Source organism: Miniopterus schreibersii (genome assembly GCF_964146895.1).
Source record: "Miniopterus schreibersii genome assembly, chromosome: 3".
Classification (NCBI taxonomy): Eukaryota; Metazoa; Chordata; class Mammalia; order Chiroptera; family Miniopteridae; genus Miniopterus; species Miniopterus schreibersii.
The window spans coordinates 47,284,851-47,309,630 of NC_138103.1; positions in this window are offsets into that span (position 1 = coordinate 47,284,851).

The following is a 24,780-nucleotide window of genomic DNA, read 5'->3' on the forward strand; positions in this document are numbered from 1 at the left end:
CAGGTTTTCATGATTATTGGTAGAGCAGCTATAAACATTCATGGACAAGTTTTTGTGTGAACATGGGTTGTTGTTCTCTTTAATGTAAACACCCAGAAGTGTAAATACTGGGTCATATGGTACACATGTTTAATTTAATAAGAAGCTGACAGTGGTTTCTCAGAGTGGACATACCATGTTGCATGCCCACCAGCAAAGTATGAGAGTTCCTGTTGCCCTGCAATCTCTCAGCTCCCCGGTTCTCTCAGTATTTTTTATTGTTATCTATTTTAATAGATATTTAGTGGTATGCTATTGTGGCCTTATTTTGATTTCCCTGATGACTAATGGTGTCAGATATTTTTATGTGCTTATTTTTTATGGATAAATTCTATTTGACGAAGTGCTTGTTAACGTTTTTGCCCTTTTAAAATTGGGTTGTGTTCTTACTGTTTAGTTTTGAGAGTTCTTTAAAAATTTTCAATACAAATTTTTTGCTGGATACATGGTTTACAAATACTTTTCCCACTCTGTAGCTTTGCTTTTGTGTGTGTGTGTTTTAGTAGTGTCACTGACAAAAAAACTTAAGCATTTTAATAAACTTTTTACTTTAGAATAGTTTCATATTTACAAAAAAATGAATAGAGATAATAGGGAAAATCTCTATATACACAATAATTTTTTCTATCATTAACATCTTACACTAATATTGCATATTTACCAAAATTAATGAACTGATATCGATACATTCTTATTAAGTAAACCCATACTTTATTCAGATTTCATTGGCTTTTACCTCATGTGATTTTTCTCTTCCAAGATCTCATCAAAGATCTCACCTTGTACTTGGTCATCACGTCTCCTTAGGCTCCTCTTGGCTGTGACAGTGTCTTGGACTTTCATTGATTTTGATGTCCTTGACAGTTTTGAGGAGTAATGGTCAGGTGTCTTACAGAATGTCCTTCAACTGGGATTTACCTGATGTTTTTGTTATGATGATGCTGAGATGATTATTTTGGGGGAGGAAGACTGCAGAGGTAGAGTGTCATTCTCGTCATTTCATAAGAGCCCATATCATCAACATGAGTTACCACTGTTCGTGTTAACCTGGACCAATGGCTGAGGGAGTGTTTATCTGGTTTCTTTCATATAAAGTTAATAGTTTTCCCTTATTTCATACTGTACCTTTGGGAAAATGTCACTACTTGCAGTTCCCACTTAAGGAGTGGGTAGTTTTACTCTACCTCATTGGAGCAAAAGATCTACACATATTCTTTGGAATTCTACGTGTAATATCTGTCTAGTTTTCTTTTGTATGTATTTATTTATGTAATTTTTTATCTATATCAGTATAGACTTCTAGGTATTTATATGGACAGGGCTATAAACCAACACGTCTGTATTTTACAGTTTAAGTTGTTCCAACTTTGGCTACTGGGAGCTCTTTCAGTTGCCTCCTCTGTCTTTTTGACATCTATCCATCATTGCAGGATTTAGTGATAATTGTAATAGTAAAAAGTGAAAGTTCTGCCTTACCAGGTTCCATATGTATGTGGAACACAGTGATCAGTGTGTGCTAAGAACAGTGGCCATTTGCATACTTTTGCCTAGTTTTTATTCCATTTTTTAGATAAGGAAACATAACAAAGTAAGGCAGGAAAGGAACACAGTGTGGCCCAAATAGTAATGAATTTCAAGGGATTAGTAGGTGATTGCATTGGTGGTAGTGATGCAGTGGCTGGCGGGTGGCGGGGGGGTAGCAGGGGAGGATAGATTTTGACATGATGCACAAGAGGTGGGAAGGCTGCTCTTCTTGACCAATATTGCACGTTCGGTTCCTAAACCTGCTTAGACTCCCCCATAAGTTCCTCTCCATTTTTATCTTTGTAGTTTAATCATCGTTTCTTGCTTGAATTCTGAAAGAGCTCATAACTGGTATTTCTACTTTTAGTCTGGTGTTTCTTATGTTCATTCTCCATCAGAGAATATTCCAAAGGGACACTTAACTCTGAGGGACAGTTGAGTATTAAGAATAATTACAGATTTTGGAAAATGGTATACAGTTGAATACTTCTGCTTCCTCTTTGCTTTAAGCAAACTACTTCACTTATCTGAGTTTCACTTTCTTTATTTGAAAATATTGACTAGGCATAAGGTCATTGCAAATATTATAAAAAAGAGCTAGTATCAATATTATTGCTGAGTGCCTGCTGTGGGACGAACCCTAAGCTAAGTATTTGGCCTGTACATCACAGTATCCTCTTGAGGTGGAGCTTACTTATAGACATGGAAAGTGAGACACAGAACAATGTTGTAATTGTTTGAGTTCACATAGCTAGTAAATGGTCAAGTGACGGTTCAAACAGGCATTTTTAACTCGAATCCATGCTCTTTAAAACCACACTGACCAATTTCAGACTGAGAAAGTTGTGGAGCTAAGATGGAATCCAAGTTTACAGATATTTCAGACTATATATTATTTTCCAAAAGACAAAATATGTAAGAATCACTAGTACATTATCCAAAATATATAAAGCATTAATATAAACAGAAATGATTCTTTTATATTACTTTTATAGCCATATTATTTTATCTTCCTGTTTAATATATTTTGTGGATTCTAATCACATACTTTGGTATTATAATCAAGAAACTATCATAATTCATCTTTGATCACATATTTAGACATTCAAATTTATCTTTAGGTCTGCCATTTGCTGTCTTGCTGTCTGCCTCTTTCTCTCTGTTACACACACACACACACACACACACACACGGATACACAAAAACAGTCTAAATCTTTGACTGTCTTTGTGTATCCGTGTGTGTGGCAGGTTGCTTTATTGCTCTTTTCATTTATGTTAATTTCTTTGTCTAAAATAACACATGACCCTTTTCAAGGCTGAATAATGCCTAATGTTTATTTAATATTTTCATGAAAGGTTTTTATCTCCAAGCAATCTTCCGTAACTTTCAGTCTCACACTCTGTGTTTCCATGTTCTATTATCATAGTATGTATCACTCTACAATACATTCTTTCATATGTCAAATGGCCCTTTTAGGTAATAAGCTTCTTGAGGTCAAGACTATGTTTTAAAACTATTCTTCTCTATACTTAGGACACATTATATGACATGTTAAAAAGCACAATTATTAATAATAAATAAATGGACTGATATAATCATGTAATGATTAATCCTCTAATATTTTAGAAAATATTTTACTTTGAACTTATAAAATTTTATTTCAATAAAACATTTTTTTCCATTTGGTAAGATGGAAGATGAAATGTGCTTCCCTGTATCCAACTTCTCGCCAATTTTCCTAGAAACATGAAAGTTTACACAGAGTTTGGAATACATTGGAAATTGTACAAAATGACAGTGATTCCTTGTTTTTACGCTTAACAAACCAAACGGCTATGTAAATTCAATCTAAACTTGAATACTCCACTGTTTATCAAGAGATATGAGCAGAAAAAAAGTCCATTTTGTCTCAACCTAGAAAGTATATTTGACTGTAATATTCTATTTCACGTCTTTATTTTAAGACATAGTGATAGAAAAAATATGTGTACACACATACTATCCATGCTTAATTTTATTGTTACTTTGTCTACTTTTGATTCGTTCAATAAGTAGTCTTATTTAAACAAATTAATGCTAATATCTACAAAAAAGATGATAAAATTCAAAGGATGAATGACCTGTTACATAGTTTTTCTTAATTACTTATACATTGAATTGGTTAAAAGTGAAACCAACCTGGGAGATATTAGTCTTTCTAATACAATTAAAACCATCATTTTAAAAAGCTTTAGATTTGTCTGAGGAATGCAAAAAATATTAGGATAACATATTATTATAGAAGCTAACAGGATCGCAGCTTATAAATATGCTAATTGTGTTTCAACGATTTTAGAAAAAAAAATATTACCCTTCGTACTGGAATTCAAAATAAGGAATTAATTTCAAAGTATTTCATCACTAATATAAATATGTACCATCACTAATTGCTTAGGCTTTATGGTATAATATTCTATGGAATAGTGAATAAGAGTTTAAATAATTAAACAAAACTCAATATATCACAGTAGACTTAAAATCTTCAATGGTAAATGAAAGAAAAACATACTTCTCTTTCTAAGTAGAGCGATCATGTATTTGACTATGAGACCTTTCCTAAAGAGACTATTGTTTCCCCCTCACTTTACTACATCATTAAGCCTAAATTTTATATTTCTGGCTACTTTACAGATCTGATCTCAGAATGAAATAGAATGGATTAATTACTATTATAAATCCAGTTTGAAATACATCCAATTGGACAGTCTCTTTAATTAGTTATACAGAGCATGTAATTAATGTTATTTACATTTTAGATAAAACTTTATTACAATTTTTTTTTTTTTTTTTTTAGAAAATTGACCACTAACAAAAGTAATAAGCAAATTATTGGAACTTATTCCATAATTTCATTTTAAAAACTCAATTTAGGTAAATCATTTCATAACAATAGCAAAATTTGGAGTATAAATATGTTTCTTGTCAGAAGAACCCTTGCCTCTGTTCATATTATCCTACCCTAATTGAATGCTCTCTCTACTAAGTGATTAATTTTCCCTTTCAAATCTGAAACAGGCAATTATATAAGAGAAATATATTTTTACTTGTAAATCATTTTAATTTTGAAATATTTAACTATTATTTACATAAAATTTATTCCCCATGTTAAAAAATATAAAAGTATCATCACTGAAATTGAAATAATTATTAATTTAAAATTAAGAGATACTTCTATTATCATTTCTAATTCTTGTTCATATGACTAGTTGAGAATACACAAATTATAATCTATATATTTAATCATAAATTTGATTTGTATTTAACCTAGCAGAGTAAAGTGATTTCATATCAGGACTAAGAGAGTATAATTGGGAAGACTTCTGAAACATTGACATATTTGTTTGAAAATTTAAAAAAATCAAAGGGCATAATACATTATGCAAGTGTCTGTTTTGTATAAACAATTACAGAAAAACTGTAGCATATTTTTTACTAATCCCCCCCAAAATAAGTTAAACAAATGATAATGTATTAGGTATGAGACACAATGATATGTGACCATAGTTTTTCTAACTAGGTGGCTAAAATCTTCAAATTTATACTTGAAATATATGAATAAAAATGACATTCAGTAAATAAATCTCACTAACACATACAGAAGTGTAACTTTGGTAAAAGTTCTCAAAAGATTACTGGAAAAATACTTGCTTTGGATAGACACACACATACACTCAACATATTCTCCTTTATATGTTCTAATAAAATTCAAGGATTGAAAATAAGATCACTTATTTAGTGTCTTAATCATCATAATTTCAAGTGCCCCTAAATATGTCCTTCTTCTGTGGAGCTTCCCCTTGATGACAAGATTAAGAACTTCAGATGTTATTATACCCACTGAAGAAGTCACAATACTACTGCTTCACAGAGAAGGAATTGAAACATCTGTGCGGCCTGCCAAATGACTTCCTCTGCCATCGCTGATGTCAGGATCACATGATCTTTCTGCTACCATTAATCTCTGCAAACTAGGTTCTGCCTAAGGCAGGAAGCATCTTTATAAACCCCCTGTTGCAGGAAGAGTCGTGCTCACCTGGATGTTATCCACCAGAGAAACCATTGTCCTTCATACCTATTCAGAATGACAATGCTGAAGTAACACTTTCAGCCTTGAGGCAGAGGAAAGCCCTGTCTCTTCAGTATTCCAGTCCCAAGAGGTGTTTCATATGGAAGCTAGTGACATTATAGTTCCTTTTCCACAAAACTCTTTCAGTTTGTATCCACAAGCATGCATCATTTTTACCCAAATCATGACTTTGGTGCTGCGTGAGGAGCCTTGAACGCTGACCTGTGACTTGTCCAACTGTTGAGCACACGTCACCCTTATGAGTACTGTCTCCTTGGGGCTGGTGGGATCCTCTTTGAAGTAAACTCACTCAAGGCCACTTCAGGCATCAGGAATTTTAAATACTTTCAATGCACAGTGAAATTTGGAATACAAATATGTTTCTTGTCAGAAGAACCCTTGCCTCCATTCATATTATTCTACCCTTCAAATAATATATTCCAGCGACTCTGGGAAATAGTTGAATGAACCTCTTTTCTTCCAGAGTAAGGCTCAGTCAACTTCCTGAACATAAAATCCTTCCTTCACATGTTCCCTAGAGTCAGCACTCCACTGACTATGAGTTCATACATATATACGCATACACTTTTTTTAAAGGGCCTCATTAGAGATTCTTTTAAGAATAGTTAGATTCTGGTTCTCAGGGATTTTTAACTAAAAATAGAAATGGGTGTTCATCTTCAATGTGCAGTTGTCTTGACAATTAGTATCATAATTATAGCAATAAAAAATAAAAGTTCTGCCTCCCCAAGTGCCTTGTGTTTTGTAGCTAAATGTAACATAGTGATTAATGTGTGATAGGGACAGTGGCCATTTGTGTATCTTTACTTAGTTTTTACTCAGTTTTCTAGTGAGGTAACATAACAAAGTAAGGCAGGAAAGAAAAAGAAGTCAGCCCAAATCATAAGGAATTTCAAAAGTTTCGTAGGCTGTTGCATTGGCAGATGGGGGGAGACGGTAAAACGTAACTCTATAAATGCTATTAGTATTTTAATGTCCACTTAAAAAACAATTTAAATAAATTGAATATGGAAAATGCACATTAAAAACCTACGATTTTAAAAAATACACACCAAAACATGGAATGTAGCAAAAACAGATTAAGAAAAAACTTCATAGCAATAAACATGTATGTTATCTCAAATAAACAATCTAACTGCATCTCAAGAAACTAGAAATGGTAATACAAACTAAGCCCAAAGTTAGAAGAAAGAAAACAACAAACATCAGTGAAAATAAATGAAATAAAGACTAAAAAGATAATAGAAAATATCAATACAATTAAGATCTGTTTTTAAAGATAAACAAACTAAACAACCTTTAACTAGATTTTTCAAGAAAAAAAAGACAGAGGATTTTAATGAATAAAATAAAAAAATGGAGGAGACATTTCAACTGATATCACAGAAATGCAAAGGATCAGCAGAGACTACTAGGAACAATTATATGACAACAAATTTGAACACCCTAGAAGAAATTTATAAATTCCTAGAAAACCAACACTCTACCATGACTAAATCATGAAGAAACAGAGGGTCTGTACAAACCAATAATGAGTAAGAAGTTTGAATCAGAAGTCAAAAACCTCCCAACACAGAGAATCCTAGGACCAGATAGTTTCACTATTGAATTCTGTCAAACATTAAAGAATTAATACCAATTCTTCTCAAATTCTTCCAAAAAAATAGAAGAGGGAACATTTCCAAATTCATTTTTCAAGTCTAACATTACCCAGATACCAAAACCAGAAAAGGATACTACTAAAAAAGAAAATCACAGGCCATTATCAGTGATGAACATAGATATAAAAATCTTCAACAAAATATTATCAAACTGAGTTCAACAATGCATTAAAAGGATTATACACCTTAATCATTTGGGATTTATTCAAAGGATACAGGGAGAGTTCAACATCTGCAAAACAATCAATGTGATATACCACATTAACCAAATAAAGGGCAAAAACCATATGATCATTTTAATAGATGCAGAAAAAACATTTGACAACATTCAACACCTTTAATGATAAAAACTCTCAACAAACTGGGCATATAAAGACCATATCTCAACAAAATAAAGGCTATATATGACAAGCCCAGTGCTACATCATACCCAACACTGAAAGGCTGAAAGTTTTTCCTATAAGGTCAGGAACAAGACAAGAATGCCCATTCTTCCCATTTTTATTTAATGACTACTGAAAGTCTTGCCAGAAAAATTATGCAAAAAGAAAGAGAGAAAGAAAGAGAAGAAAAGAAAGAAGAAAGAAAGAAAGAAAGAAAGAAAGAAAGAAAGAAAGAAAGAAAGAAAGAAAGAAAGAAAGAAAGAAAGAAAGAAAGAAAGATCCAAATGTCTTTTTAGGAAAGGAAGAAATAAAACAATCTCTATTTACAGATGACATAGCATTATTGAGAGAAAACCTTAGGATTTCACCAAAAAACTGTTAAAACTAAACAAAGCAAAAACAAACAAAAACCACACCTAAAACACAAATTCAGTCAAGTTGCAGGATACAAAATCAATATCCAAAAATTAGTTGTTTTTAAACACTAAAAGTGAACTATCAGAAAGAGAAATTAGGAAAACAATCCCATTTTTATTATATCAAAAGAAACAAAATACTTAAGAATTTAACCAAGGATATGAACCAAAAACTATAAAACATTGATGAAAGATATTAAAGACACAAATAGATGGAAAAGTATCTTGTGCTCATGGATTGGAAGAAATAATATTGTTAAAATGTCCATATTATCCAAAGTGACCTACATATTCAATACAATGCTTATCAAAAATTCTAATGATATTTTTCACAGAAATAGGAAAAACAATTTTAAAATTTTCTGGAACCACAGAAGACCCAAAATAGTCAAAGCAGTCTTGAGAAAAAAGAGAAAAGCTGGAGGCATCACATTTTATGATTCCAAACTATTACAAACTATATTTCAAGCTATATTAGCTATAGTATCAAAAGAGCATGTTATTGGCATTAAAAAAAGACACATAGTTCAGCGGAACAGAATTAATTCACAGCAATAAGACAAGAATAACTGACAAGAAAAGGACAGTCCCTTCAGTAAACCGTACTGGGAAAACCGAACGGCCGAATGCAAAGGAGTGTAATTGTATCCTCTCGTATGATGCAGAAAGTCTACTCAAAATTGAAGATCCAGAACCATAAGATTCTTAGAAGAAAACATAAGCAGGAAGCTCCTAGATTTTGGAATTAGCAACAATTTTTAGTATTTGACATTAAAAGCAAAGGCCAAAGAAAAGCAAACACAAAACAAGTGAATCTATATCAAACTGAAAACCAACTGCATAGCAAAGGGTTTATTAACAAAAGTAAAGGTCACCTACAGAATGAAATAAAATATTTTCAAATCATATATCTGAAATATATAAAGAACTCACACAACTCTATAGCAAAAAAAAAATAAAAATAAAAAAATCCAAAAAACAACACACACACACAAAATAGAACAAAAACAAAAACACAAAAAGTACAATCCAATAAAAATGGGCAGAGGAAGTGAATAAACATTTTTATAGGGGAAGATACAAATGACCAACAGGGACACAAAATGGTACTAAACATCATAAATCATCAGGGAAATGCAAGTCAAAATCATAGTGAGCTAGCATCTCCCACCTGTTGGAATAGCAGCCATCAAGACAAGAGATAAGTGTTGGTGAGAATGGGCATGGCTGGGAGCCCTGTGTACTCTTGGTGGGATATAAATTGTTGCAGACACTATGGAAAATGGTATGGGGATTCCTTAAAAAATTAAAAATAGACTCACCATATTATCTAGCAATCCTACATCTAGATATATATCCAAAGGAAATGGAAACAAGATATTGAAGAGATGTTTGCACTCCCATGTTCATTTCAGCATTATTCACAATAGCCAGTGTATTGAAACAACCAAGGTCTCCATCAAGGATAAATGGTCTAAATATAGAAAATGTAGTATATACAAAATAGAATATTATTCATGCAGGAGAAAGAAGGAAATGCTGCTGTTTATGGCAATGCGGATGGACCTTGAGGTCATTATGCAATGTGACATAAACTAGACAAGAGAAAGAAAAATAGTGCATAGTATCACTTACATGTGGAATCTTTAAAAAGAAGCCAAATTCATAGAAGCAGAGAGTTAGAAAAGTGATTTCTTGTTACCAAGTTTATTATATTGATTATATATTCACTTTGTGGTATAATTAATAGGTTTCCAAACCGATTTTTTTAAAGCACTTAGCAAAAAGAGAATAAACATGATCTAATACAATTGGAAATACATAGAACAGGTTGGAGGGTGAATTCATTTTATTTAATAAACTTAAATCTATTGTATAAATATTAAAATTAGCATTATTCTACTAGTGGCTAGAATGAAGGATGGAACAGGCCAACGGATACTTTTGAAACAGAATCAGATTCCATATCACAGTATCAGACAAGAGGAATTATCAGAGAACTTGTTTCTTGCTGTGGCATTTAAACCCAGCTTTGGCCTTTTAAAATGCTAAGATGTCTGAGTGTTATGTTGGCTCAGTTGCTTTGCTGGACTCTGTTGCTTAGAGGGAACAGAAGTCTTAATGGAAACCTACCAAAGTCATAATTCATAACTCGCTTTTATCAGCAGACTGTCAAGGTGGGAAGCATAGGCTTGAAAAATAAGTGTGTCATGTCATCATCATAAAAGAAAGTTTTAGTTGCTGAACCTGAGGCTTTTGCAACCCACACATTATATCAAGCAGTTTGGTGGCCTTTGATTTGTCACAACTAATAATAACTTTTCTTGTTAAGTGGTACTGGCCCAAAACTTTTTCAGAAAATGACATACAAGGACCACTCATATTAGCAGTGTTTTTGTTTTCCTCTCAACATCAATGGCAGGTGGAGTAAGCTATAGTGGAAGGGTGTTATATAGGAGATAACACAGACTTGCTAATGAAAAAGCATTTTATACACTTCAGCCTGAGAAAGACAGGTAGTACAATTATCACCAGGCTTTTAAGCAGAAATCTAAGGAAAACAGAGAATACCCCCTATATCTATATGATACTTTATTTTACTAGAACAGCTTTCAAATTGTCTCTTTGAAAGCACTTAACAGAACCTATCTCAAAAAGCTCCAGTTTCTCCTGTAGCTAGTAGTGAATCAAACACTAAATGACATTTATTAACTCTTTCGAAACAGATGGAAACATTTTTTGTGTGCATGACCTCAGAGATAAAAGGGAAAGAGTTTGAAAGAAGGTAATCTGCTTTTATTCTCATTTCTTTGACTTTCCATTCTGATGGAGAAAGAAAAATTATCAATGTGAATTCCCATCAGACTTTTGTTAGATGTAACAGTGTCTTGGTGCTGATATTTGTTAAATACAGGAAAACATACTATAGGGATGGGTTAGAAGGACTCTGGCTGGAAAATAATTAATTCTCATCTTCTGTATACTATGCTCTTTACACATTCTGTAATTATCTTTTATAAAATTATCACTTATAATAAACATACACATAAAAATATAAGATTTATGAAGATGGGAAGATTGTCTGGGTCACTGCTCTATTCTTAGTGCTTTGCACAAGGTCAGGTGCATTATACTAGCTCAAATAATACTTGTAAATATTTGAAAAAATAATTTATGGCATTGATTTTTTTGTACATCTTACCTAATTTTTATCTTTAAATATATTTATACTCTGTATTATATTTTGTTTAGCTTAGAATTCATGAAGCTAAATTTTTTACTTTAATTTCATTATAGGAGAAACTCACAGAATCAGTTATTACATCTATACCTCAGATAGCATATTTTCTTAACAATGCAAACTATTGAAATGCCTTATTGTGGAACCTTTTCTTGGAAAAACTGAGCAGAGACTTTGGTACAATCTCAAATTTCTTACCAGTCTAGATAATCATCATTTATGTATCTGAATAGTCTACCGATTTTATGGGTGTTTTTAAAGCAATTGTTTGTTGTGCGTGTCTTTGACTATTTCTTAACTAGATTGTAGACATTTAATAGAGACACTTACTGAGCATACGTAGACCTGAAAGGCTATATCTTCTTAATTTACTTTCATAAGTCAATAACATTAAATATATCGTATAGACTTATCCTTGTCACTTTTGGTTGTCTCTTTAAATCAATTAATCTTTCTGGTTATTAATAGATTGAACAAGAACAAGACACACGTCTGAAGCCCCTTTCTTTTAGTTTAAATAAGAGAGTCTTACCTGATATCCAACTAAGGATCTTTTATCTTCAAAGCACTTAAAATGACTTCAGTCTTATTTGACAACTAATTTTACTTTGTAGCTAAAGTCTAATTTCAAAAAGTCAAAGTAGAATGACTTTATCTACATATTATTGCTTTTCATGCTTCATTTATTTCTTTACAATATGTGATTATGGAATTTATTTTAAATATATTAACAACAGCATAATAGGCCTTAAAGTTGAGTGTGTTGATCTGGATTAAATCATTGGACAATGAAGTTTGTCTTATTAGAATGCTGAGTAATACCTTCCTTAACACTGTTGACATGTACTTGTTAATGGAAGTAGACTCAGTAGTAATGAAGAAGTCTTGCTACTGATTTATAATATTTATTATAGGTGAAGTTGACTTGTCAGACATTATCATTAGTACAAAATACAACTTAAGCATATCATTCTAAACTCATTTAAAGAAAAGATATAATTTTATTGGACTCTGAATCTTTTCCTGAAGTTCCCCAAAAAGACAAACTCAATATATCGAAGAGATTGCCTCTATCCTAATACCAGGGGTAATGCTAAGTATTTCTGATATATTTTTTAGACTTAAAGAAAATAATTTATACTTGTCATTACCCTTACAGCTATTAACTGAATATATGCTAAACACTATATTAAATATTAACGTGTTTTCAGACTGAAGGTTCTCAGACAAAAGATTTGAACTATCTGCAGGACAATGAAAATTGGCACAAATTAAGCAGAAAATTATTTCAAAATTAGTAAATTAATGGGCTGTAATTATTTTATTGAACTCTGACTTGAATCAGCCAAAAAATAGTGGCAGAAAATTTTTATTTAATTAGAAATCTAAAAGACCTGTTGTAGAGGAAAGTAGTCTTCCAGCAGGAGAATTTTTTTTTAATTGGGGTGTGTGTGTGTGGCAGCTGAGGTCAGCGCTCCACCTGTGTGCTTTTAGATCTCTCTACCATTTTCATGCTGCGCTTTCACTTCCAACAGCTAACACCTGCAAGAAGAGCCAGAAATCCCTGGGAGAGCCCCAGCAAAACACTCCTGGTGCAGAAGAATTACAGCTCCAGCTTCCTCGCCCCTGGTGCAGGCCCTTCTGAGGTAACCCTTCTCCAGGATTCCAGGCCCTTCTGAGGTAACCTTTCTCCAGGATTCCAGGCCCTTCTGAGGTAAGCCCTTCTCCAGGATTCCAGGCCCTTCTGAGGTAAGCCCTTCTCCAGGATTCCAGGCCCTTCTGAGGTAACCCTTCTCCAGGATTCCAGGCCCTTCTGAGGTAACCCTTCTCCAGGATTCCAGGCCCTTCTGAGGTAACCCTTCTCCAGGATTCCAGGCCCTTCTGAGGTAACCCTTCTCCAGGATCTTCTGTGGAGTTGAGCCTAACTGCCTTCCGTGGACTTTGTTTGATGCTGAAAGGTTGCTTGGTTTTCTCTTCTTCCCAGTCTTCCTCACTCCCTTGCCGTTTTTTTCCTGGCAGCACTTCCTAATAAATCATTTTCACTTGAATATTTACCTTAGGGCCTGCAATGGGGGAGTCCCCCCTGAGAGAGTGGGGCCGTCATTAGTGCTACTTATTAATTTCTCTGCCTTCTGCTTGCCCTACACGAGGCAGGGCTGTAGTTCCTGGCCTCCTGCGGTGGGTAACGGGCATCAGGCCTGGCAGAGGCGGTGTGGACAGTGTCCCGGGCCGATCATTAAATTGCCAGGATGAAACCGTTTATAGCTCTTTGCCCTCCGTTTCGGTGATCAAGAATCTTTCAGATAGTGGCTCCTTTATCAGCTCGGTACCTAGAGTCAGTGTGACAAAGCGGAGCAGAGCCCCAGCCCTGACTCAGCAATCAGAGAGAGAAATAAACTTCCATCGCGTTAGTCACTGAGAGTTGAAGGGTGTTTGCTATGCTGCTGCAAGAGAGCCCAGCATATCCTGGCTGTTACAGACGTGAGGAAAAGAGATAAATGATAACTAAAATGTCTATAATGTACTAGTTATTAAAATGTCTCACTTTGGCTGTTGATGGATGGTGTAAACATTTTGGGGTGTTGGGAAAAGCAAGGAGGAAGAGCTGCATTTTATTTATGTATTTATTTATTTATTTCAGGTATAAATGATGTAAAACATTATATTAATCTCAAGTATACAACATAATGATTCAATATTTGTATATATTGTAAAATGCTCAGAAACTATAATTCTAGTTAATATTTGTCACCATACATAATTACAAGTCTTTTTTCTTGTGATGAGAACCTTTAAGATTTACTTCCTTAGCAACTTTCAAATATCCAATACAGTATTATTAACTATAGTCACCATGCTTTACATTACTTCACTAGGACTTATTTTTTTTTATTTTTTAAACTGTACTGGTTATTATAGTTGGGGAACTTATAGTAATCTCTAATATGTCTTAGCAATGTGAATTATAATTTTTAACAGAGATATATGCTTTTTAGGTTATTTCTATAACCTAAAAGTTTATTTTTCAAATAATTTTTAAAATTTAAAAACACGTATCTTTATTGTTGAAAGTATTACCAATACCCCCCTTTTTCCTCCCATTGACCCCCTCCTCCTCACTGCCATCCCCTCCCCAGGCCTTCACCACACTATTGTGTGTGTCCATGGGTTATGCATATGTGCATGTAAGTTCTTTGGTTAACACCCCCCCCCCATTCCCTCTGAGATTCGTGAGTCTGTTGTATGCTTCCATGTCTCTCGATATATTTTGTTCATTAGATTCCACGTATTAGTGAGATCACATGATATTTGTCCTTCTCTGACTGACTTGTTTCGCTTAGCATAATACTCTCCAGGTTCCTCCATGTTATCTGGAAGGGTAGGAGACTCTTCTCTTTTATAGCTGCGTAGTATTCCATGGTGAAAATGTACCACAGCTTTTTTATCCACTTATCTGCTAATGGGCACTTGAGCTGTTTCCAAATCTTAGCTGCCGTAAATAACAGTGCTCTTAACATAGGGGTGCATATATTCTTTCTGATTGGTGTTTCAGGCTTCTTAGGATATATTCCTAGATGTGGGAGCACAGGGTCTCAAATGTTTTGTTGTTGTTTTCACACTTATATTTGTGGGGGGGAGCCTTCTATTTTTCCCACCAACCCCCCCCCCCAAAATTATGTATCTTTGTCATTGTGTACTGTACTATATTCCTGATTTACTATGTCAAAACTCAGTGTGACATAATTTATATCATGGTAATTCACAAATGATGTCTTGCACGGATCTGTCCAAATGAAATCTGGTTTTACTATACAGCTCTTATGTCCACCATGAGGCATTGGGTATATTTGTGTATGTATGTACAAGAGCAAGAGTGGGAGAGAGACAGTCAATGAAAGTTCATGCAGATGTTCATATGCAAGATTTTCATAAGCAGTATGAAAGAAAATGTTGTAAGTCCAGGAAATAATATGACAGACCTGAATCTATGCTTAAATGTCTATTCCATAGGGGATACAGAAAGTCAGATAGTTTCTTAAATTAAATGAATGCCAAACCACCTGATTGTACATTGGAAGTGATCTGGCACCCAAGGGAGGAAGGCAATCCACACAAATTAGTTTCTTCGAGTATCATTGTTTCTTAGAAATCACTTTTGGATATGCAGCATGAGCCACGGCTCTGTTGCTTATTTTATTTGTTTCGCTTATCAAAGGCATAGCAAGGCTTATATTGAGAGGAAGCTATATAGGTCCTGTCTGATATTTAAGCCAAACACAACAGTTCTATCAGGCAAAGAAGAAAATCCAGCTCCCAAATGTCTTACTATTTTGAATCTCTGAAGAATTGTTGAAACACATCCAACAAATGTATACAGAATGATTCAAAATAATATTTATGTTTTAAAAGCCTAAGTATCAAAATTTATTTACCCATAACATCAAGTTCACAATTCAACAAAAAGTTACAAGGCATACTAAAAGGCAAAAAGCACCGTTGACTACACAAGCATCAGAGACACAATCAGATAGGGCAGGAATGTTAGAATTACCAGACTAGGAATATATAAAAGCTTTAATTAATATGTTAAGGACTTTCATGAAAAAGAAAAGGAGACAATATGTAAGAATCGAGGGATATTATAAGCAGAGAGATGAAAATTCTAAGAATAAAAAGAGTATGCTAGACATCAAACACTGTAACAGAAATGAAGGTGCTTTTGATGAACTCGTTAGGAGATTGGAAACAGTTAAGAATCTCTGAGCTTGGGGATATAACTGAAAAAAATTCTAAAACTGAAAAGAAATGAGAAAAAAGACTGGAAAAAACAGAACAAGGAACAAAAACAATAATACAGTAAAGCAAAGATGGTCTCTTACCCAATGACGCTGGAACAACTGGACATCCACATGGCAAAAAAAAAAAAAAAAAAATCAACATAAATCTTACAATGTTTACAAAAATTAGCCCAGCCGGGCGTGGCTCAGCGGTTGAGCATCAACCCAGGATCCAGGCAATCGGGGTTCGATTCCCAGTCAGGGCACATGCCCGGGTTGCAGGCTGCAGCCGATCAATGACTCTCTCATCATTGATGTTTCTATCTCTCTCTCCCTCTCCTTTCCTCTCTCTGAAATCAGTAAAGATATATTTTAAAAAAAGCGAAAAACAAAAATTAACTCAAGATGGATCATAGACGTTAATTTTAAATGCAAAATTCTACAAGTCCTAGCAGATAACATAAAAGAAAACCTAGCTGACCTGGGGTATGATGATATGACCCACGAAAGAAATAATTGATAATCTGGACTTTGTTAAAATTAAAAAAAAACAAAAAAAAACTGCTCTGTGATAGATAATACTAAGAGAATTAGAAGACAAGTCTCAATCTGGGAGAAAATATTTCCAAAATAAATGTCTTATAAAGGACTATTATCTAAAATATATCAAGGACTCTTAAAACTCAACAAAAAGAAAACAAATAACCCAGTTTAAAAGGGGCCAAAGACCTTAACAGACATTTCACCTAAGAAGATATACAGATGAGAAATAAGCTTATGAACACATGTCATCAGAGAAAGTAAGACTAAAACAACAACGAGATGCCACTGTATACCTATTAGAATGGCCAAAACCTAGAACAGTGAAAACACCAAATGCTCGTGAGGATGTGCAGCAACAGGAATTTTCATATACTACTGCTAAGATTGTAAAATGGTACACCTACTTTGGAAGACAGTTTGGCAGCTTCTTAAAAAGCTAATCATACTCTTACCATACAATCTAACGATTGTGCTGTTTGGTATTTGCCCAAAAGAGGTAAAAATTATGTATACCCTAAAACCTGCACGTGCTATTTATAGCAGATTTATTCATAATTGCTCAAACTTAGGACCAAAATGTTTTTCAGTAGATGAATGGATAAAACCTGAACTGTGGTACATCCAGGAAATGGAATATTATTCAGTGCTAAAAGAAATGTTTTATCAAGCCATGGGGGAAATTAGATGAGTATTACTAAGTGAAAGAAGAGAACCCAAGAAGGATACATATTGTATGATTCCAACTGTATAAAATTCTTTAAAGGACAAAACTGTAGAGGCAATAAAAATCAGTGGTTGCCAGATGGAGAGGGGCAGAGATGAATATGTAGAGCAGGGAGGATTTTTAGCTCAGTGAAAATACTTTGTGTATTATGATAGTGGATATATGTAATTTACATTTGTCTAAAACCATTGAATGTACAACACTGAGAGTGAGCCCTTAGGTAAACTAAAACACTTTCTGAAAATAAAGATTAAAAAAATTAGAATAAACACTATGTCAAAACTTTCACCCAGAACCTATAGATTTAAGGCAAAATAAAGCTTGCGTTAACTGATTTCACAGATGTACTCTTAGGTTAATGTTTCCCTCTATTCGAAATATTCAGCCTACTGCCTCTGTTATATACTTACTTCAATCAATGTAATATTTAAGACAATCCTCCAGCAACTTTACTCAGCATCCTGTGAAGTCACTTAGGAAGCCATTATACAGTCAATATTTAATACCGGAAAAAGTGTGTGCATGCAATTATTAAATCCACAAAGTGATTTAACATTTTTTTATATTTGACTTTGCATTTACTGATATAATTGCAGTGTCTTATTTTGACATTTGAAAATTGTTTTCACTGATGATGGCTTAATTATATATTTCTTTTATATATTGTTTTTAATGACTTATCTAAAATATATATTTTCACACAATATTTCAATGTTTTATTTCACATTTCAGAAAAACAGAGTATTCATTGGTCAAAAATACTTTATATGAAACAACACAAAATAAAGTTCAAATGGAATTCCCAACACTTGCAACATTTAATACACCCTCTCACTTTAGTTTTCTATGCTTAAATTTTTTAAAAATATATTTTTAGCAGTACTTTTATTTAAATAAGATCACTTCTCTGCTTGTTAAGAGTGTAGAAATTGATGGAAACTTATCTTGCATAAACAAACTCGATCGTCAAGTTTTGAGCCTTTTATAGAAGCTTATGACATTTACTTTTTAAAAATTCCACGTGCTACTTCTCCACTCAATGCTAAAAAATACTCTCTTCTCCTTGTCTGCATGTAAACATGGGCCAGTTTCGCGGGGAGGGGCAAAACAAAAATAACTCCATCATTGATTTTAGGATAGTAGCTAGTAAGAGAGAATAAATATTGGAAGTAAACCTTATCTTAATAATTATCCTTGTAAATTTCCTTCTATTAACTGTGATAAAGGTGCTTTATAATGCTGGTTTGTTGTTTATTTATTGTTTCTGAGTCATATTTTTAATATTTAAGCACCTTAAATAATATAAATGTTAATTATATAAATGTAACAATAAAAATATTGAAAAAAACTAGTTTGATATTTTCAATAAATGTGAAAACCTGATAACCTTCAGAAAGACCCTGATATTTTTTGTTTAGTATATGACTGAGCTTTAAGTGGACATGTTGACATACACTGGGCATAGATTACATATAGAAAGTATATCAGTTATCCATACTGGAAAGAATCTTTCAATTTGACTATTACTTTTTAAGTTTGAGTGTCTAGTTCTTGAGGGCCTAAATTACAAGAATTGCTCTGAGATCACTTAAAATTGACTAATATAATCATTTAAGTAGAAAATATTACTGAGATATTTTACCATATCAGTGTAATTAAAATTTGGTTTAAACAAAATCGGGCATTTTACTAAATGAATTCATTATAGGTTCATTTAAAAGACATAGACACCAGAAGAAAATTATTTTTATGTAAGTATATTCTTCCTTTATTTAAAGAATATAAAGGTTTTGTCTAGCTGGAGTGGCTCATTGGTTGAACTTAACGCCATGCACTGAAAGGTTGTTGGTTTGACTTCTGGTCTGGGCAGATTCCTGAGTTGCAGGTTTGTCCCCAGTGAAGGAGCATATAGAAGGCAACTGATCAATCTTTCTCTCTCTCTCCCTCTCTCCCTTCCTCTCTTCCTTGGGTAAGAATTAAAACAATAAAAAGAATATAAAGTTTTTATTATATTCTTATGATTCCATCAAGCTCCTTTCTGTTTCAATTTATTCCTTCTTTTATTACTATTTTATTTACTATTGGGGAAAATTAAGACTATATTTATGAGAAAAATAATTTAATTGCTTCACTTGGCAACATATATATTTCCTAATTGCCCTTGCAATTTTAACATTTTTTTCTTGTAAATTCTTTCCGTTGGTGAAAATAAGCTAGATTAAAACATGTTTTTCTTGATATAGTTACCACAGCAGAACACAATGTGGTTTAGGTGACTAATATTTGTTTCCTAAGTTAGACAGGGATTCCTTTGTCTACATACCATGTTATATTTATGTCCTATTGCAACCTAAGAGATCAATAAATATGTGTTAATTAATTTCAGTCCATGGAATTTGGTACCTACATTGTTTTGGCATGTCAGTCCAGAGGGGCAAGAGGCACAGGCATCAGGTGTTAGAAGAGGTAAGATTCTATTTCTTTAAAAGTCATGCTGATTGTAACATATTTTAACAATCTAAAGAAGCACAATAGCAAATCTTTATACCTCCTTTCAAGTTTTTTCATTGTTATATCTACTTTCTTCCTTCAGCCTGGGCCAATACAAGTAATAAAAAATAATAATAATGCTGCCCAGTAGATCAGGAACACATTTTAAGTTCCTGGAGTCAGGAGGAAGACAACTTGTTACACATACACACAGCAATTCAGCGCGTCAAATGTCCTAAAATATCTGGTCTACCCATCCGTTCAACAAGTGTTTATCTCTCTCCTACTGTGCTCAAGATACCATGCTCGGCATTATTCGTGATATATAGATGAATCATATAGGTCTTTTGCTCTCAAGGAATTTATTTTTTTAAAGTGGCAAAACATATAATATAGTCAAGAGTATACTGTAAACTATGGAGGTAGGGGCCAAAACATTAGCCCAGCTTTTTGAAGCTATTGGGTATGTCTAGTGTTAGAACATTGTCTTCATATATGCTCTAAGGGGAAAAGATTTAAACAAAATTAACACCTTATAGCACCTTTTTGGTGAAGCCAAGTTTTGTTGGGGCATGACATTTAAATAAGTGGAGGTATTAGATTTATACCAGCAATAGGAATAAGACATTTCCTAATTTTCAAGCATTGCATTTTATATTCTAGCTGTGCACAAAACTTCAGTATGTTCTCTTTCCCGTGCAATTCCTGGTTTCCTCCCATATGCAGTGTTCTAGTATTTTCTTCTCTCATAATTTCAACGCAGGTATTCTCAGTTTACTTTTCTGTATTGTAAGGCTCCTAATTAGCGTTGACTTTCCCTCTGCAGTATCTACAGTAAAATCTCATTAATTGTGCCCAATTGGGAAATAAAAGGTAAGTCTGAATTATAGAGCATTTAAGAGGAAATGGCATGAAATAAAATATGCATATAATAATCTGCTGATAGCAATTGAGAATCAATCACAAATGTGAAGAAAAAACTTGTTTTGAGCCTAAGAATACCCAGAGTTGAAATTTATTTTTATTCCCATATTCAATATTTGGATAAAATCAGTGCTAAAATGGCATAAAATAATTTTCTAGCTTTTACTTGAAAATAAGCTAAATATTACCTTTATTTGCACTTTAATTTTATTAGATTAATCTTTTTAGGGTGTAAATGTGTGTTTCAATTAAGCTTACCTTAATTATCATAATTTCCAAATTTTAGTTATACAGGTTTTTCTTGTTTGGAGAGGAAATTCATCTAATAAGATAAGTACTATAGCATAAAAACTTCCTTTCCAAGCCAGCATATAATTTTAATTTTGTAGACACTTGAACCTTACACTAGATAGTACAATTTAGAATTGATACCATGTCTAATATTTTTATTTTCTAAGAAAACATTTAAAATTGTGCTAAAATTACAAAATTTCCCCAAGTATATTAAAAAAAAAAGGGTAAATATACACAGATAAATGGCTTATGTTTTATGTACCTATTGGTTATTTATCCAATTTACTTTCTTTGGCAATAATTCAAACTTCTAGTTCATTTGCTTACTTTCTGCTAAATTACTCTAAATGTATATAAGGGTAGCTCATGGTGAAATAATAGAACACTGTACTCTCAGCAACAAGGAGTAGATTTTTAAAAAATATTTTCAGGAAGTATTCTATTCAAGCAGGAATATGAAAGAAAAGTTTAAGGAAGGGTTAGTTTTGTGCAAACACAACTTTATTGTGTTTGGGAAACTAGGTGGGACAGTAGAAGGATGAGAGAGAACTGAAAAAAGTGATGCCATTTAGGGACTGAACGGGAGCAGCTATCAAAGTAGGTGAACGTCCAGAACAGTCAAGTTCCTGAATTTATGACAGGAGGGGGTTTTTCAAAGGACTGAGTCATCAGTCATGTAGAATATATCAGGCACCTAAAAGATCAAAATAAAACCATTTTTATGGCCAGAGAACTTATAGAATGGAGACCCTGTGGTCTAAAAATTTGGGGGAATTTCCATTATTTTTTTGTTTTCTCAAAGCACCGAGCTCTGGGGGAGCTCCAGAAGAACAGAACTGTATTGCAGCAGGAGAAGCTAAGTTACTGAGGAAAGACAGTCATACCTGAGTTTTCAAACATCTCAGTTGATGGACATTTCAGTTTACCAACGCCCTAAACCTGGAAGTAAATGCTTTGGTTTTCGAACTCGCCTTGGAAGTCGAACATGCCACACGGCTTCCCCTGAGGGCAAGATTCTGAGGCCTAGCTGTCCATGTGGATCATTTGGTTTTCTTTTCTTTTTCTTTTTTTTAATATATCTTTATTGATTTCAGAGAGAGGAAGGGAGACGGGGAGAGGGGGAGACAGAAACATCAATGATGAGAGAGTCGTTGCCATTGATAGGCTGCCTCCTGCAAGCCCCTGACTGGGGATGGAGCCCACAATCCAGCATGTGCCCTGACCAGGAACTAGTTTTCTCCTTAAGAACTAGAGAGGAAAGAACAAGAAAAACCTAGATTAATATGGCTATATGAAAAAAGTTTGTAATAATGATGAGAACAGAGATCAATGAAATTGAAAACCAAATAACAGAGAAAATCAATAAGCCAAAGGTTATTTTTTGTAAAGATCTATAAAATTGGTGAACTTCTAGCAAGGCTAACGAAGGAAGGAAAGAAGATACAATATTGCCACCCTGATATTAAAATGATAATAGGATGATATTGCCTATTATCATTCTATGCCAATTCTATTCTATTAACAATTCTATGCCAATATATTTGAAAAAGTAGAATTGAACCAGTTCTCTGGAAAGATACAAATAACCAAAATAAATTTCAATGAAATAAAATCATGAGTAGTACAATACCCAATGAAGTCTCAGTCCCTGATGGTTTAACAGGTGAATTCTATCAGACATTTAAGACAGAGGTCATATCAATTCTACATAATCTCTCCAGAAAATCCAGTGGGAGGAAATACACACCAACTCAACTTATCAGTCCAACAAACAGATAAAGACATTACCAGGAAAGAAAACTACAAATATCCATCATGACTATAGACAAAAAACAACAACAAACAAACTTCCACAAAATATTAACAAATAAAATCCAGCTATATGTAAAGGGATAATACATTAGAGCCAACTGGAATTTATTACAGAAATGAAAGAGTAGTTCAACATTTGAAAATCAAACTGTAAATCACCATACTAACATACTACAGAAGAAGAGTTATATAATAATTTCAATAGATGTAGAAAATGCATTTGATAAAATTCAACATACACTCATTTAAAAAATTCTCCGCAAACTCAGAACAGGTAGAACTTCTTTAACCAATTGCTAGAGGGCTAGGACTATGAATTGTTCAACCTTTTCCCCAATGCTTAGCACAGTCTGTGTTCAGAGGTGGAAAAAATATATCTGGAAAATAAATTATTTATAAATACATAAATTAACAGTGCCCAATTTTTGTAGAAATAGATTCAGTCACTTCAACAATACCAATAGACATCATCTAGGATTGATGGCTCAAATGTAGGAGTAAATGAAATGTGTTTATATCCTTTCTGTGTATGTGTGAGCTTGTGAAAGTAGGCTTTCATTTGCAGGGCACGATTAGATGCTGTGACTACTCTGAGGCGCTAAGTTGTTAAGAAAACAACACAGATATTTCTGTAGTTTTCCAAACAATGCCATGGTATCAAAAATTATTTCTTTTTTAGGAAGCTGATGTATTTTAATATTCTTGAGTAATTTTATTTTTTAAATATATCTTTATTGATTTCAGAGAGAGGAAGGGAGAGGGAGAGAGATAGTTGAAACATCAATGATGAGAGAGTCATTGATCGACTGCCTCCTGCACGCCCCCCACTGAGGATCGAGCCCGCAACCCAGGCATGTGCCCTGCCCGAGAATCAAACCCCGATCGCCTGGATCCTAGGTTGACACTCAACCGCTGAGCCACGGCCAGCCAGGCTCTTGGGTAATTTAAAATTAGCTGGTGAAAGGGCTAAAACCATCTAAGGTGCCACTGCGAACATCATGATCAAGGTCTTTTTTGATGGCGGTTGGTTTGAAGAAGATGGATAGATAAGAAAAACATATTAAAAATCTTTGTTCAATTTTATGAGATAAACAAGTCAGACTAAAAGTAAACATGTTTTCAAGAAAGAAGACGATTAAATCAATCAGTTAAAATAATTTGTTCTCTGGAAACAGTTAAATTCAGCTATAGTAACTTACTGTATGTTCATTGATTCATATACATTTATTTATACATTGTGTACTTATACACATTTATTTTATATTCATATTCTTATCTAATAGTCTCTGTTAGCTTAGGCATGCATTAAAACCATTTATTGTACTCACGCAGCCTATATTTTCCCTTATACGATACATTGACCCTAAAAGTTGTTTAATACCATCTCATGGAAATGTGTGAATACATGAATTCATGATCAAGCAGGGTTGCTTGTTGTTAAAAAACTAAACAGCCTTATTTATTCCAGATATATCTTTGTCAGCCAGGATGTATTTCCTAAGCTTACTGCACATTTATCGGGTGTGATTAAGAGGAACATCTGTTTTTTTTAAAGAACATACTTAAGGTAAATTCTATTATGGGCCAAAGGTCTGCATCCCACTGAGAAGACAGATGGATAAATGTTCAGTTTATGATACCAGAAGGAGATATGCTTCTGAATTAGATTTTAGTTCCCCTTACCGTCAACTGGAGAACCTTTGTATGCCTCAGGCAATAGCTTGATAAAGTTCTACTTCGCCTTATGTCTTTCCTGTCTATTATTTTGAATTGTGTTTCACAGATAATGATAGATTTATAATTTAAATGCTGAATGCAGAAG